At 44.6% G+C, this 16,594-nt stretch overlaps 1 protein-coding gene across 1 annotated transcript in view; it reads left to right on the top strand.

Moving 5' to 3' along the window:
- Positions 1 to 4,533: 4,533 nt before the first annotated feature.
- The window catches only part of znf831 (zinc finger protein 831), a 144,731-nt gene continuing 132,670 nt past the window's right edge, over positions 4,534 to 16,594 (top strand). Inside the window, exons 1-2 of the mRNA XM_031833696.1 lie at positions 4,534 to 4,669; positions 4,914 to 5,037. The gene's annotated coding sequence lies outside the window, so the exon portion shown is untranslated. The remainder of the gene's footprint in view (positions 4,670 to 4,913; positions 5,038 to 16,594) is intronic.

Below are 16,594 nucleotides of genomic sequence, written 5' to 3'. Positions count from 1 at the left end.
GGGCGGCAGGTAGCCTAGTGGTTAGAGTGTAGGGGCGGCAGGTAGCCTAGTGGTTAGAGTGTAGGGGCGGCAGGTAGCCTAGTGGTTAGAGCGTTGTGCCAGTATCCAAAAAGTTGCTAGATCAAATCCCGGAGCTGACAAGGTAAAAATCTGTTGTTCTGCCCCTGAACAAGTCAGTTGATACCATTTTTCCTAGGCCGCAATTGAAAATAAGTATTTGTTCTTAACTGACTTGTCTAGTTAAATAAAATAAATTAGGTGGAAATGAGAGCCTGGTAAGTGAGAACATTCAGTATAATCTTCATCCCAAATGAGAACTCTTCCTAATCCCTCTATATATTGCTACCAGAAACGTATATGGGTCAAGAGTTATGTAGTTTACAAACGTTAGACGGCTGGTCTGAATGCTCATTTAAATTGATCATTTAAACCGAACATTATTCACTTTGTCAAATCAAAATCAAATGTATTTGTCACATGCACTGAATAGAAGAGGTGTGGACTTTACAGTGAAATGCTATTTATAGTTACGAGCCCCTAAGCAACAATGCAGAGCTTAAAAGTAAGAACAATTAGCAAATGAAATAACAATACAAGGAGTACCGGCACCAAGTCAGTGCAGAGGTACGAGTCAGGATAGATAATAAACAGAGTAGTAGCAGTGAGTGGGAAGAGTGTGAAGAGTGTGAAGGTGTGTCTGTGTGAGTGTGTGCGCTGTGTGTGGTGTCAATAATGCATGTGCGTGTGTTTTGTGCCAGCGTACATTATTAGGTGTGTATAGAACCAGGCAGTGTGGATAGAGCCAGTCAGTGTGGATAGAGCCAGTCAGTGTGGATAGAGCCAGTCAGTGTGGATAGAGCCAGTCAGTGTGTAAAGGGGGTCAATGTAAATGGTCTGGTTGGCCATTTAAATACCTTATGTCTTGGGCTTAGAAGCAGTTTAGAAGCATTTAGGACCTAGACTTGGCCCTCCGGTACTGTTTCCCGTGCGGTAGCAGAGAGAACAGTCTATGACTTGGGTGGCTGGAGTCTTTGAAAATGTTTAGGGCCTTCCTCTGACACCGCCTAGTATATAGGTCCAGGATTGCTGGAAGCTTGGTCCCAGTGATATACTTGGCCTTGCAGTCGAATGCCGAGCAGTTGCCATACCAGGCGCTGATGCAACCGGTCAGGATGCTCTCGATATTGCAGCTGTAGAACCTTTTGAGGATCTCAGGACCCATGCCAAATCTTTTCAATCTCGTGAGGGGGAATAGATTTTGTCAGAGTACACATCCTGGTAACCAAATCAAATGTATTTATATAGCCCTTCGTACATCAGCCGATATCTCAAAGTGCTGTACAGAAACCCAGCCTAAAACCCCAAACAGCAAGCAATGCAGGTGTAGAAGCACGGTGGCTAGGAAAAACTCCCTAGAAAGGCCAAAACCTAGGACGAAACCTAGAGAGAAACCAGGCTATGTGGGGTGGCCAGTCCTCTTCTGGCTGTGCCGGGTGGAGATTATAACAGAACATGGCCAAGATGTTCAAATGTTCATAAATGACCAGCATGGTTCAATAATAATAAGGCAGAACAGTTAAAACTGGAGCAGCAGCATGGCCAGGTGGACTGTGGACAGCAAGGAGTCATCATGTCAGGTAGTCCTGAGGCATGGTCCTAGGGCTCAGGTCCTCCGAGAGAGAGAAAGAAAGAGAGAAAGAGAGAATTAGAGAGAGCACACTTAAATTCACACAGGACACCGAATAGGACAGGAGAAGTACTCCAGATATAACAAACTGACCCTAGCCCCCCGACACATAAACTACTGCAGCATAAATACTGGAGGCTGAGACAGGAGGGGTCAGGAGACACTGTGGCCCCATCCGAGGACACCCCCGGACAGGGCCAAACAGGAAGGATATAACCCCACCCACTTTGCCAAAGCACAGCCCCCACACCACTAGAGGGATATCTTCAACCACCAACTTACAATCCTGAGACAAGGCCGAGTATAGCCCACAAAGATCTCCGCCACGGCACAACCCAAGGGGGGGCGCCAACCCAGACAGGAAGATCACATCAGTGACTCAACCCACTCAAGTGACGCACCCCTCCTAGGGACGGTATGAAAGAGCCCCAGTAAGCCAGTGACTCAGCCCCTGTAATAGGGTTAGAGGCAGCGTCTTGTGACCGTAGCGTACGTGTAGGTATGTACGGCAGGACCAAATCAGAGAGATAGGTAGGAGCAAGCCCATGTAATGCTTTGTAGGTTAGCAGTAAAACCTTGAAATCAGCCCTTGCCTTGACAGGAAGCCAGTGTAGGAAGGCTAGCACTAGTGTAATATGATACAATTTGTTGGTTCTAGTCAGGATTCTAGCAGCCGTATTTAGCACTAACTGAATTTTATTTAGTGCTTTATCCGGGTAGCCGGAAAGTAGAGCATTGCAGTAGTCTAACCTAGAAGTGACAAACGCATGGATACATTTTTCTGCATCATTTTTGGACAGAAAGTTTCTGATTTTTGCAATGTTACGTAGATGGAAAAAAGCTGTCCTTGAAATGGTCTTGATATGTTCTTCAAAAGAGAGATCAGGGTCCAGAGTAACGCCGAGGTCCTTCACAGTTTTATTTGAGATGACTGTACAACCATTAAGATTAATTGTCAGATTCAACAGAAGATCTCTTTGTTTCTTGGGACCTAGAACAAGCATCTCTGTTTTGTCCGAGTTTAAAAGTAGAAAGTTTGCAGCCATCCACTTCCTTATGTCTGAAACACATGCTTCTAGCGAGGGCAATTTTGGGGCTTCACCATGTTTCATTGAAATGTACAGCTGCGTGTCATCCGCATAGCAGTGAAGGTTAACATTATGTTTTCGAATGTCATCCCCAAGAGGTAAAATATATAGTGAAAACAATAGTGGTCCTAAAACGGAACCTTGAGGAACACCGAAATTTACAGTTGATTTGTCAGAGGACAAACCATTCACAGAGACAAACTGATATCTTTCCAACAGATAAGATCTAAACCAGGCCAGAACTTGTCCGTGTAGACCAATTTGGGTTTCCAATCTCTCCAAAAGAATGTGGTGATCGATGGTATCAAAAGCAGCATTAAGGTCTAGGAGCACGAGGACAGATGCAGAGCCTCGGTCTGATGCCATTAAAAGGTCATTTACTACCTTCACAAGTGCAGTCTCAGTGCTACGATGGGGTCTAAAACCAGACTGAAGCATTTCGTATACATTGTTTGTCTTCAGGAAGGCAGTGAGTTTTTCTAAAATTTTTGAGAGGAATGGAAGATTCGATATAGGCCGATAGTTTTTTTATATTTTCTGGGTCAAGGTTTGGCTTTTTCAAGAGAGGCTTTATTACTGCCACTTTTAGTGAGTTTGGTACACATCCGGTGGATAGAGAGCCGTTTATTATGTTCAACATAGGAGGGCCAAGCACAGGAAGCAGCTCTTTCAGTATTTTCGTTGGAATAGGGTCCAGTATGCAGCTTGAAGGTTTAGAGGCCATGATTATTTTCATCATTGTGTCAAGAGATATAGTACTAAAACACTTGAACAGTACACTGATTTTTGTCCTCTGGCGTCCTTGGGTAGACAGAGGGAATCTGGAAGGACATCAAGGAATCTTTGTGTTGTCTGTGAATTTATAGCACGACTTTTGATGTTCCTTGGTTGGGGTCTGAGCAGATTATTTGTTGCAATTGCAAACATAATGAAATCAGTCTGGCCCCGCGGCCTTGTGAATGTTGACCTGTTTAAAGGTCTTACTCACATTGCCTACAGAGAGTGTCTTCACACAGTTGTCCGGAACTTCTAAACAGCATCTACCCCTAAGCCATAAGACTGCTGAACAGTTAATCAAATCGCCACCGGACTATTTACATTGACAACCCTCCCAGATGTTTGTACACTGCTGCTACTCGCTGTTAATTATCTATGCATAGTCACTTCACCCCTACCTATATGTACAAATGACCTTATTAACTAACCTGTATCCTCTCACGTTGACTCGGTACCAGTACGCCCTGTATACAGCCTTGTTATTGTTATTTTATTGTGCTACTTTTTATTTACATTTTAACTTTAGTTTATTTAGTAAATATTTAATATAAAAACTATATTTCTTGAACTGCATTGTTGGTTGAGGGCTTGTAAGTAAGCATATCACTGTAAGGTCTACATCTGTTGTATTCGGCGCATGTGACAAATAAACTTAATTTGATTATGCCTGGCGAAAACCAAACTGCGCAATGTCCACAATGTCATAACGCAGGAGGTGTGTGGTAAAGATTTTGATGTCAATTTTAATATGATAGTTGGGACTTGAATTCACACCGGATTCAAATATTATTTAGATATTTTTTTAAAGAGTTAATTCAAACAGGATTTAAATACCCTTTTAAGTGTTGTTTTTAAAGTTTGATCTTTCTGATAGCTTGTTGTTGCACCATGTGCAGCTTGCAACACCCACACATCTGAGCTCTCACTTCCTGCATGTGGCTTCCCACATGATTTACAGCAGAATCTCTGCCAACTGCCATTGCATAGAACACAGTCTAATACACAGCACAACTCGGCAGTTTGATGTAATTTACCTATCTATCACTGTAGCCACTGCAAGAAAGCGTTTCCAACTAACGGCTCTGCTTGTAAGAGATACAGGATAATCTTTGGAAAAGTAAGAAAATAAATACTATTTAATACATGAAGTGTGCCAAAATAGGTTGTATATTTGTTCATATAATTTGATGTGCCACTTTACTAGAAAGTGTTGTTCCTAACTACAGTACTACATTATAATTGCAGTGGTTGTAAAGAAAATACAGTATAATCTTTGAAAAAATGCAAATAAATGCGATGTAATATATGAAGTTCGCTTGAAATCCATGTGTTCATGATTCCATCTTCTGCCCAAACTCCAGAGTGGACGGAGATTGTTGGTTACCATGCCAACACTAACCGTGGTTCCTCGGAGCAGCAGGCTGTTGTCGTGGAGACCAGAATCTAACAAGAGGCTTCAACCACCCAGGGAGAATAATATGAAAAGTAACTGTCCTGTATGTCTCTCTCTGTCTCTCTCCATCTCTCTCTGTCTTTCTCCATCTCTCTCTCTCCTCATCTCTCTCTGTCTTTCTCCATCTCTCTCTGTCTTTCTCCATCTCTCTCTCCTCATCTCTCTCTGTCTTTCTCCATCTCTCTGTCTCTCTGTCTCTCTCTCTCCTCATCTCTCTCTTTCTTTCTCCATCTCTCTGTGTCTCTCTCTCTCTCCATCTCTCTCTGTCTTTCTCCATCTATCTGTGTCTCTCTGTGTCTCTGTCTCCATCTCTCTCTGTCTTTCTTCATCTCTCTGTGTCTCTGTCTCCATCTCTCTCTGTCTTTCTTCATCTCTCTGTGTCTCTGTCTCCATCTCTCTCTATCTTTCTTCATCTCTCTGTGTCTCTCTGTCTCCCTCTCTCTGTCTTTCTCCATCTCTCTGTGTGTCTCTCTGTTTCTGTCTCCATCTCTCTCTGTCTTTCTTCATCTCTCTGTGTCTTTCTCCATCTCTCTGTGTCTCTCTGTGTCTCTCTCTCTCCATCTCTCTCTGTCTTTCTTAATCTCTCTGTGTCTATCTCCATCTCTCTCTCTTTTTCCATCTCTCTGTGTCTCTCTCTGTCTTTCTCCATCTCTCTGTCTCTCTCTGTCCCCCTATGTCTCTCTCTGTCTTTCTCCATCTCTCTGTCTCTCTCTGTCCCCCTATGTCTCTCTCTGTCTTTCTCCATCTCTCTCCCTTTTTCCATCTCTCTGTCTCTCTCTGTCCCCCTATGTCTCTCTCTGTCTTTCTCCATCTCTCTCTCTCTCTGTCCCCCTATGTCTCTCTCTGTCTTTCTCCATCTCTCTGTCTCTCTCTGTCCCCCTATGTCTCTCTCTGTCTTTCTCCATCTCTCTGTCTCTCTCTGTCCCCCTATGTCTCTCTCTGTCTTTCTCCATATCTCTGTCTCTCTCTGTCCCCCTATGTCTCTCTCTTTCTCTCCCCACCTCTCTGTCTCTCTCCATCTCTCTGTGTCTCTCTCCATCTATCTGTCTCTCTCCATCTCTGTGTCTCTCTCTATCTCTCTGTCTGTCCCCATCTCTCTGTGTCTCTCCCCATCTCTCTGTCTCTCAATTCAATTCAAGGGGCTTTATTGGCATGGTAAACATGTGTTAACATTGCCAAAGCAAGTGAGGTAGATAATATACAAAAGTGAAATAAACAATACAAATTAACAGTAAACATTACACATACAGAAGTTTCAAAACAATAAAGACATTACACATGTCATATTATATATATATACAGTGTTTTAACAATGTACAAATGGTTAAAGGACACAAGATAAACTAAATAAGCATAAATATGGGTTGTATTTACAATGGTGCTTGTTCTTCACTGGTTGCCCTTTTCTCGTGGCAACAGGTCACAAATCTTGCTGCTGTGATGGCACACTGTGGTATTTCACCCAGTAGATATGGGAGTTTATCAAAATTGGATTTGTTTTCTAATTCTTTGTGGATCTGTGTAATCAGAGGGAAATATGTCTCTCTAATATGGTCATACATTGGGCAGGAGGTTAGGAAGTACAGCTCAGTTTCCACCTCATGTTGTGGGCAGTGAGCACATAGCCTGTCTTCTCTTGAGAGTCATGTCTGCCTTCGGCAGCCTTTCTCAATAGCAAGGCTATGCTCACTGAGTCTGTACATAGTCAAAGCCTTCCTTAAGTTTGGGTCAGTCATAGTGGTCAGGTATTCTGCCGCTGTGTACTCTCTGTTTAGGGCCAAATAGCATTCTAGTTTGCTCTGTTTTTTGTTAATTCTTTCCAAGATCTAAATTCTTGTCAAGTAATTATCTTTTTGTTTTCTCATGATTTGGTTGGGTCTAATTGTGCTGCTGTCCTGGGGCTCTGTGGGGTGTGTTTGTGTTTGTGAACAGAGCCCCAGGACCAGCTTGCTTAGGGGACTCTTCTCCAGGTTCATCTCTCTGTAGGTGATGGCTTTGTTATGGAAGGTTTGGGAATCGCTTCCTTTTAGGTGGTTGCAGAATTTAACGGCTCTTTTCTGGATTTTGATAATTAGTGGGTATCGGCCTAATTCTGCTCTGCATGCAATATTTGATGTTGTATGTTGTACACTGAGGATATTTTTGCAGAATTCTGCATGCAAAGTCTCAATTTGGTGTTTGTCCCATTTTGTGAAGTCTTGGTTGGTGAGCGGACCCCAGACCTCACAACCATAATGGGCTCTATGACTGATTCAAGTATTTCTAGCCAAACCCTAATTGGTACGTTGAAATGTATGTTCCTTTTGATGGCATCGAATGCCCTTCTTGTCTTGTCTCTCAGATCGTTCACATCTTTGTGGAAGTTACCTGTGGCGCTGATGTTTAGGCCAAGGTATGTATAGTTTTTTGTGTGCTCTAGGGCAACAGTGTCTAGATGGAATTTGTATTTGTGGTCCTGGTGACTGGACCTTTTTTGGAACACCATTATTTTGGTCTTACTGAGATTTACTATCAGGGCCCAGGTCTGACAGAATCTGTGCAGAAGATCTAGGTACTGCTGTAGGCCCTCCTTGGTTGGTGACAGAAGCACCAGATCATCAGCAAACAGTAGACATTTGACTTCGGATTCTAGTAGGGTGAGGACGGGTGCTGCAGACTTTTCTAGTGCCCGCGCCAATTCGTTGATATATATGTGGAAGAGGGTGGGGCTTAAGCTGCATCCCTGTCTCACCCCATGACCCTGTGTGAAGAAATGTGTGTGTTTTTTGCCAATTTTAACCACACACTTGTTGTTTGTGTAAATTATTTTATAATGTTGTATGTTTTACCCCCAACACCACTTTCCATCAATTTGTATAGCAGACCCTCATACCAAATTGAGTCGAAGGCTTTTTTGAAATCAACAAAGCATGAGAAGACTTTGCCTTTGTTTTGGTTTGTTTGGTAGTCAATTAGGGTGTGCAGGGTGAATACATGGTCTGTTGTACGGTAATTTGGTAAAAAGCCAATTTGACATTTGCTCAGTACATTGTTTTCATTGAGGAAATGTACGAGTCTGCTGTTAATGATAATGCAGAGGATTTCCCCAAGGTTACTGTTGATGCATATTCCACGGTAGTTATTGGGGTCAAATTTGTCTCCACTTTTGTGGATTGTGGTGATCAGTCCTTGGTTCCAAATATTGGGGAAGATGCCAGAGCTAAGGATGATGTTAAAGAGTTTTAGTATGGCCAATTGGAATTTGTTGTCTGTATATTTGATCATTTCATTGAGGATACCATCAACACCACAGGCCTTTTTGGGTTGGAGGGTTTTTATTTTGTCCTGTAACTCATTCAAGGTAATTGGAGAATCCAGTGGGTTCTGGTCTTTAATAGTTGATTCTAAGATCTGTATTTGATCATGTATATGTTTTTTCTCTTTATTATTTGTTATAGAGCCAAAAAGATTGGAGAAGTGGTTTAACCATACATCTCCATTTTGGATGTCTGGATGTCTCTTTTCATCTCTCTGTGTCTCTCTCCATCTCTCTGTGTCTCTCTCCATCTCTCTCTCTTCTAAAAAGATAACAATGAGTCATCCAATGGTCAAATGTAATGTAGTAGTCTAGGATGGGTCATAAAATAACATGGGAATTAAATGGATCATCATTAGACAGTTGGTTCCGGTGGACAGACAAGGACACAGAGAGAGAGAGCGAGTTAACATGTAGAATCATTAGACAGTTGGTTCCTGTGGACAGACAAGGACAGAGAGAGAGAGCGAGTTAACATGTAGGATCATTAGACAGTTGGTTCCTGTGGACAGACAAGGACAGAGAGAGAGAAAGGGAGAGAGAAAAAGTTAGAGACAGTTAACATGTAGGCTCATTCAGGCGGCAGGTAGTCTCATGGTTAGAGCTTTGGGCCAGTAACCACAAAGTTGCTAGATTGAATCACCAAGCTGACAAGGTAAAAAAATGTTGTTCTGCCCCAAACAAGGCAGTTAACCCACTGTTCCTAGGCTGTCATTGAAAATAAGAATTTGTTTTTAACTGACTTGCCTAGTTACATAATGGTTAAATAAAATTATACAGTTGGGGTGGAGGGGGGGGGGGGTTGAAGAGGGAGGGGAGGAAGAATTATACTGAGTAACTATATAAACATGTAAAGTGTTGGTCTTATGTTTCATGAGCTGAAATAAAAGATCCCAGAAATGTTCCATACACACAAAAAGCTTATTTCGCTCAAATTTTGTGCACAAATTTGTTTACGTCCCTATTAGTGAGCATTTCTCCTTTGCCAAGATCATCCATCCACCTGACAGGTACGGCATATCAAGAAGCTGATTAAACAGCATGATCATTACACAGGTGCACCTTGTGCTGGGGACAGCATGTGCTGAGGACAACATCTAACATGTGCAGTTTTGTCACACAACCCAATGCCACGGATGTCTCAAGTTGAGGGAGCGTACAACTGGCACTTTGACTACAGGAATGTCCACCAGAGCTGTTTCCAGAGAATTTAATGTTAATTTCTCTGCCATAAGCTGCCTACAAATTCCTTTTTGAGAATTTGGCAATACGTCCAACCGGCCTCACAACCGCATACCACGTGTAAACACACCAGCTCAGGGCCTCTACATCCGGCTTCTTCACCTGCGGGATCATCTGAGACGAGCCACTCGGACAGCTGATGAAACTGTGGGTTTGCACAACCGAAGAATTTCTGCACAAACTGTCAAAAACCGCCTCAGAGAAGCTCATCTGCGTGCTCGTTGTCCTAACCAGAATATTAACCTGACTGCAGTTTGGCGTCTTAACCGACTTCAGTGGGCTTGGGTGGCTGGAGTCTTTGACAATTTTTAGGGCCTTTCTCTGACACCGCCTGGTATAGAGGTCCTGGTTGACAGGAAGCTTGGCCCCAGTGATGTACTGGGCCATATGCACTAACCTCTGTAGTGCCTTGCGGTCGGAGAACGAGCAGCTGCCATACCAGGCAGTGATGCAACCCGTCAGGATGCTCTCGATGGTGCAGCTGTAGAACCTTTTGAGGATCTCAGGACCCATGCCAAATCTTTTCAGTCTCCTGAGGGGGAATAGATTTTGTCATACCCTCTTCACGACTGTCTTGGTGTTCTTGGACCATGTTAGTTTGTTGTTGATGTGGATGCCAAGGAACTTGAAGCTCTCAACCTGCTCCACTACAGCCCCGTCTGGCACGTTCGTTGTAACGAGGAGAGCAAGGCGCAGCGTGATTGGAATACATTCTTCTTTTCTTAACCGCTCTGAACCACCCATCCCGGATCCGGTATAATTGTCATCAGCAATGCTGAATAGCATAGCGCCACAGTCAAATAATATTCATATTCATGAAATCACAAGTGCAATATTGCAAAACACAGCTTAGCCTTTTGTTAAAACGAAGAACACTAAAAAACTAACAAAACAACAAAACGAATGTGAAGCTATAAACAACTAGTGCTGACATGCAACTACAGATAGACAATAACCCACAAAACCAAAATGGTAAATGGCAACCTAAATAGGATCCCCAATCAGAGACAACGATAAACAGCTGTCTCTGATTGGGAACCAATTCAGGCCACCTTAGACCTACCTTTACCTAGACTATACCAAAACCCCATACATATACAAAAAACCCTAGACAAGACAAAAACACACATACCACCCTCGTCACACCCTGACCTAACCAAAAATAATAAAGAAAACATAGATAACTTAGGCCCCGGGCTGGGGACCCTCGCTGCGTGGATCATTGCCGGATGTTCTGGACTGGAGACCTTCGCTGGAGACCCCGGACTGGGGACCGTCGCTGGAGACCCTGGACTGGAGACTGTTGCTGGAGACCCTGGACTGGAGACTGTCGCTGGAGACCCTGGACTGGAGACTGTCGCTGGAGACCCTGGACTGGAGACTGTCGCTGGAGACCCCAGCCTGGAGACTGTCGCTGGAGACCCCGGACTGGGGACCGTCATTGGATGCCCCGTGCCGGGGACCGTTGTTGGAGGTTCTGGACTGTGGCCCGTCGTTGGAGCTTCCGGACTGTGGCCCGTCATTCTGGTGTGTGAACTGTCGCCGGACGCTCTGGACTGGGTACTGTTGCCAGACGTTCTGGACTGCCGAGGCGCAGTGTAGGCCTGGTGTGTGATGTCGGAACTGGTGGTACCGGGCTGGGGACACGTACCTCAGGGCGAGTGCGGGGAGGAGGAATAGGATACCATGGAGACGCACGCATTGGAGATCCAGAACATAGAGCTGGCTCAATTCGTCCTGGCTGATGCCCATTCTAGCCCACTGGAGACACCGTGCGCATCTCTGCATAACACGGTGCCTGACCAGTTACACGCACCCCACGGTAAGCACGAGGAGTTGGCTCAGGTCTCCTACCTGACTCAGCCAATCTCCTCGTGTGCCACCCCCAAACTTTTTTCTTGGGGCTGCCTCTCGGGCTTCCGTGCTAGCTGTGTACCCTCATATCGTCGCCGTTCCTCTATTCTCCGGTATTTCTCCTCCTTAGAACGGCGATACTCCCCAGGCTGCATCCAGGGTCCTGCTCCATCTAGTATTTCCTCCCATGTCCAGGATTCTTTTCCGTCCAAAATCTCTTCCCAAGTCCATAATGTCTGCTCCTCCTTTACACGCTGCTTGGTCCTGTTAAGGTGGGTTATTTGGTCACTAAACAAACTAACAAAGAAACAAAATGAACGTGAAGCTATATAACAACGAGTGCAGACATGCAACTACACATAGACAATAACTCACAAAACTGCTGTTTATCATTGTCTCTGATTGGGGATCCTATTTAGGTTGCATTTCCCATTTTGGTTTTGTGGGTTATTGTCTATGTGTAGTTGCATGTCAGCACTCGTTGTTATATAGCTTCACATTTGTTTTATTTCTTTCAATGTGGATAGGGGGGTGTTCCCTCTGCTGTTTCCTGAAGTCCACAATCATCTCCTTTGTTTTGTTGACGTTGAGTGAGAGGTTGTTTTCCTGACACCACTCTCCCAGTGCCCTCACCTCCTTTCTGTAGACTGTCTTGTCGTTTTTGGTGATCAGGCCCACTACTGTTGTGTCGTCTGCAAACTTGATGATTGAGTTGGAGGCGTGCATGGCCACACAGTCGTGGGTGAACAGGGAGTACAGGAGAGGGCTGAGCACACACCCTTGTGGGGCCCCAGTGTTGAGGGTCAGTGAAGTGGAGATGTTGTTTCCTATCTTCACCCCCTGGGGGCGGCCCGTCAGGAAGTCCAGGATCCAGTTGCACAGGGCGGGGTTGAGACCCAGGGCCTCCAGCTTGATGATGAGCTTGGAGGGTACTATGGTGTTGAATGCTGAGTTGTAGTCAGTGAACAGCATTCTTACATAGGTATTCTTTTTGTCCAGATGGGATAGGGCAGTGCAATGGCGATTGCGTCATCTGTAGACCTGTTGGGGCAGTAAACAAACTGAAGTGGGAATAGGGTGGCTGGTAAAGTGGCGGTGATATGATCCTTGATTAGCCTCTCAAAGTACTTCATGATGACAGAAGTGAGTTCTACGGGGCAGTAGTCATTTAGTTCAGTTATCTTTGCCTTCTTGGGTACAGGAACAATGGTAGCCATCTTGAAGCATGTGGGGACAAGATACTGGGATAGGGAGAGATTAAATATGTCTGTTAACATACCAGACAGCTGGTCTGCATGCTCTGAGGATGCGGCTAGGGATGCCGTCCGGGCCAGCAGCCTTGCGAGGGTTAACATGTTGAAATGTTTTACTCACATCAGCCACTGAGAAGGAGAGGGGGAGGGGCCGCAGACTTTGTTAGCGATCCGCGACGGTGGCACTGTATTATCCTCAAAGCGGGGCAAAGAAGGTGTTTAGTTTGTCTGGAAGCGTGACGTCGGTATCCGTAATGTGCCTGTTTTTGTTTTTATAGTCCGTGATTTCCTGTAGACCCTGCCACATACGTCTTGTGTCTGAGCCTTTGAATTGCGACTCCACCTTGTCCCTGTACTGGCATTTTGCTTGTTTGATTGCCTTGCTTGTTTGATTACCTTGGAGGGAATAACTACACTGTTTATATTCAGCCGTATCTCCAGACCTCTTTCCATGGTTAAATGCGATGGTTCACACTTTCAGTTTTGCGCAAATGCCGCCATCCATCCACAGTTTCTGGTTAGGGTAGGTTTTAAGTCACAGTGGGTACAACATCTCTAATGCAATTTATAAACTCACAGTCAGCGTATAGATCAATGTCGTTCTCTGAGACTGACCGGAACATATTCCAGTCTGCTTGATCAAAACAATCTTGGAGTGTGGCAGCCGATTGGTCAGACCAGCGTTCATTGGTTCTTGTCACTGGTACATCCTGTTTGAGTTTCTGCCTATAGGACGGTAGGAGCAAGATGCAGCCTCCGGGTATATATTTTCCAGTTTACGTAGAGTCCAGTGAAGTTCCTTGAGGGCCGTCTTGGTGTTCGCTTGATGGGGGATGTACTCAGTGGTGACTATAACTGATGAGAATTCTCTTGGTAGGTAGAATGGCCGGCATTTGATTGTAAGGAATTCTAGTCGGGAAGCAGAAGGACTTGAGTTCCTGTATGTTATGATTAAACCACGAGTCTTTAATCATGAAGCATACGCCCCCACCTTTCCTCTTCCCAGAGAGGTGTTTATCTCTGTCGGCACAATGCATGGAGAAGCCCGGTGGCTGAACCGATTCCGACAACATATTGCGAGAGAGCCATGTTTCCATGAAACAGAGAATGTTACAATCTCGGAAGTCTCTCTGGAAGGCAACCCTTGCTCGTCTACCTTGTTGTCAAGAGACTGGACATTGGCGAGTAGTATACTTGGGAGTGGTGAGCAATGTGCCCGTTTTCGAAGCCTGACCAGAAGATCGCTCCGCCTGCCCCTTCTGCATCACCGTTGTTTTCAGTCAGCTGCTGGGATTAGATCCATTGTCCTGGGTGGTGGTCCGAACAGAGGATCCGCTTCGGGAAAGTCGTATTCCTTGTCATAATGTTGGTAAGTTGACGTTGCTCTTATATCCAATAGTTCCTCCCGGCTGTATGTAATAAGACTTCAGATTTCCTGGGGTAACAGTGTAAGAAATAGTACATAAAAAAACTAAATACTGCATAGTTTCCTAGGAACTCGATAGAACGCTGATAGAAATGAGGTAAAACTGATTCAAGTTTCCCTGCATTAAAGTCCCCGGCCACTCGGAGCGCTGGCTCTGAATGAGCATTTTCCTGTTTGTTTATGACCGTTTACAGCTCATTGAGTGTGGTTTAAGTGATATCGTGCACCATTTGTGGTTTACAAATATACATAGGCCACCGCCCCGTGTCTTACCAGAGGCTGCTGTTCTATCCTGCCAATAGAGTGTATAACCCGCCAGCCGCCAGCTTTTAATGTCCCATTGGTAGGCTATACGTGCTTTCAGTTTGTCCCATTTGTTTCCAGTGATTGAACGTTGGCTAACAGTACATATGGCAAAGGCAGATTAGCCACTCGTCGCCTGATCCTCACAAGGCACCCCGATCTCTTTCCGCGAAATCTCAGTTTCTTTCTCCAGTGAATGACGTGGATGAGGGCCTGTTTGGGTGTTTAGAGTAAGTCCTTCTCGTCCGACTCATTAAAGAAAAATTATTTGTCCAATTCGAGGTGAGTAATTGCTGTTCTGATGTCCAGAAGCTCCTTTCGGTCATAAGAGACAGTAGCAGAAACATTATGTACAAAATGGTCAGTAAACAGCCCTGAATGTTGGGCATCTATTCAACAATGTTGAACATTTCATTCCATTTGGATCAGTAGTGGGTTTACTCTGGACATTTTATAAGGTTTAGAAAGACATAGAAGCAGTCCAGTCTGGCTGTATTTTATCTTCTGATATTGAGATGTGCTGCCTGTTGCAGATCATCATGCTCTCAAGTCCTCCTATAATAATATGGCCACACACAGTCGGAAGTTTACATTTAAACTCAGTTTTTCACAATTCCTGACATTTAATCCTAGTAAAAATTCCCTGTCTTAGGTCAGTTAGGATCACCAATTAATTTTAAGAATGTGAAATGTAGAGAGAAATAGAAGAGAGAATGATTTATTTCAGCTTTTATTTATTTCATCACATTCCCAGTGGTTCAGAAGTTTACATACACTCAATTAGTATTTGGTAGCATTGCCTTTAAATTGTTTAACTTGGGTCAAATGTTTTGTTTTGTTTTTTTCTGAAGTCTTGGCTGATTTCTTTTGATTTTCCCATGATGTCAGGCAAAGATGGACTGAGTTTGAAGGTAGGCCTTGAAATACATCCACAGGTACACCTCCAATTGACTCAAATGGTGTCAATTAGCCTATCAGAAGCTTCTAAAGCCATGGAGTGGTTGAAGTGGATTGGTTGAAAAACTAGTTTTAATCACTCCAACCTAAGTGTACGTAAACTTCCCACTTAAACTGTAGGTCTATGATCCCAGCAGGCCCAGTTATTTAGGAAAGCTTATGCTCCCAGCAGACCCAGTTATTCAGGAAATCTTATGCTCCCAGCAGGCCCAGTTATTCAGGAAAGCTTATGCTCCCAGTAGGCCCAGTTATTCAGGAAATCTTATGCTCCCAGCAGGCCCAGTTATTCAGGAAATCTTATGCTCCCAGCAGGCCCAGTTATTCAGGAAAGCTTATGCTCCCAGCAGGCCCAGTTATTCAGGAAATCTTATGCTCCCAGCAGGTCCAGTTATTCAGGAAATCTTATGCTCCCAGCAGGCCCAGTTATTCAGGAAATGTTATGCTCCCAGCAGGCCCAGTTATTCAGGAAAGCTTATGCTCCCAGCAGGCCCAGTTATTCAGGAAATCTTATGCTCCCAGCAGGCCCAGTTATTCAGGAAATCTTATGCTCCCAGCAGGCCCTGTTATTCAGGAAATCGTATGCTCATAGCAGGCCCAGTTATTTAGGAAAGCTTATGCTCCCAGCAGGCCCAGTTATTCAGGAAAGCTTATGCTCCCAGCAGGCCCAGTTATTCAGGAAATCTTATGCTCCCAACAGGCCCAGTTGTTCAGGAAATCATATGCTCCCAGCAGGCCCAGTTATTCAGGAAAGCTTATGCTCCCAGGAGGCCCAGTTATTCAGGAAATCTTATGCTCCCAGCAGGCCCAGTTTTTCAGGAAGTCGTATGCTCCCAGCAGGCCCAGTTTTTCAGGAAGTCGTATGCTCCCAGCAGGCCCAGTTATTCAGGAAGTCGTATGCTCCCAGCAGGCCCAGTTATTCAGGAGGTTTTATGCTCCCAGCAGGCCAAGTTATTCAGGAAATCTTATTCTCCCAGCAGGCCCAGTTATTAAGGAAGTCGTATGCTCCCAGCAGGCCCAGTTATTCAGGAAGTCGTATGCTCCCAGCAGGCCCAATTATTCAGGAAGTTTTATGCTCCCAGCAGGCCTAGTTATTCAGGAAATCTTATGCTCCCAGCAGGACCAGTTATTCAGGAAAGATTATGCACCCAGCAGGCCCAGTTATTCAGGAAGTCGTATGCTCCCAGCATGCCCAGTTATTCAGGAAAGATTATGCTCCCAGCAGTCCCAGTTATTCAGGAAATCTTATTCTCCAAGCAGGC

This window comes from Oncorhynchus kisutch, linkage group LG1 (genome assembly GCF_002021735.2).
Source record: "Oncorhynchus kisutch isolate 150728-3 linkage group LG1, Okis_V2, whole genome shotgun sequence".
Taxonomy (NCBI): domain Eukaryota; kingdom Metazoa; phylum Chordata; class Actinopteri; order Salmoniformes; family Salmonidae; genus Oncorhynchus; species Oncorhynchus kisutch.
Note: the sequence above shows the minus strand (reverse complement) of the source record. Positions and strands in the feature narration are given on the sequence as shown.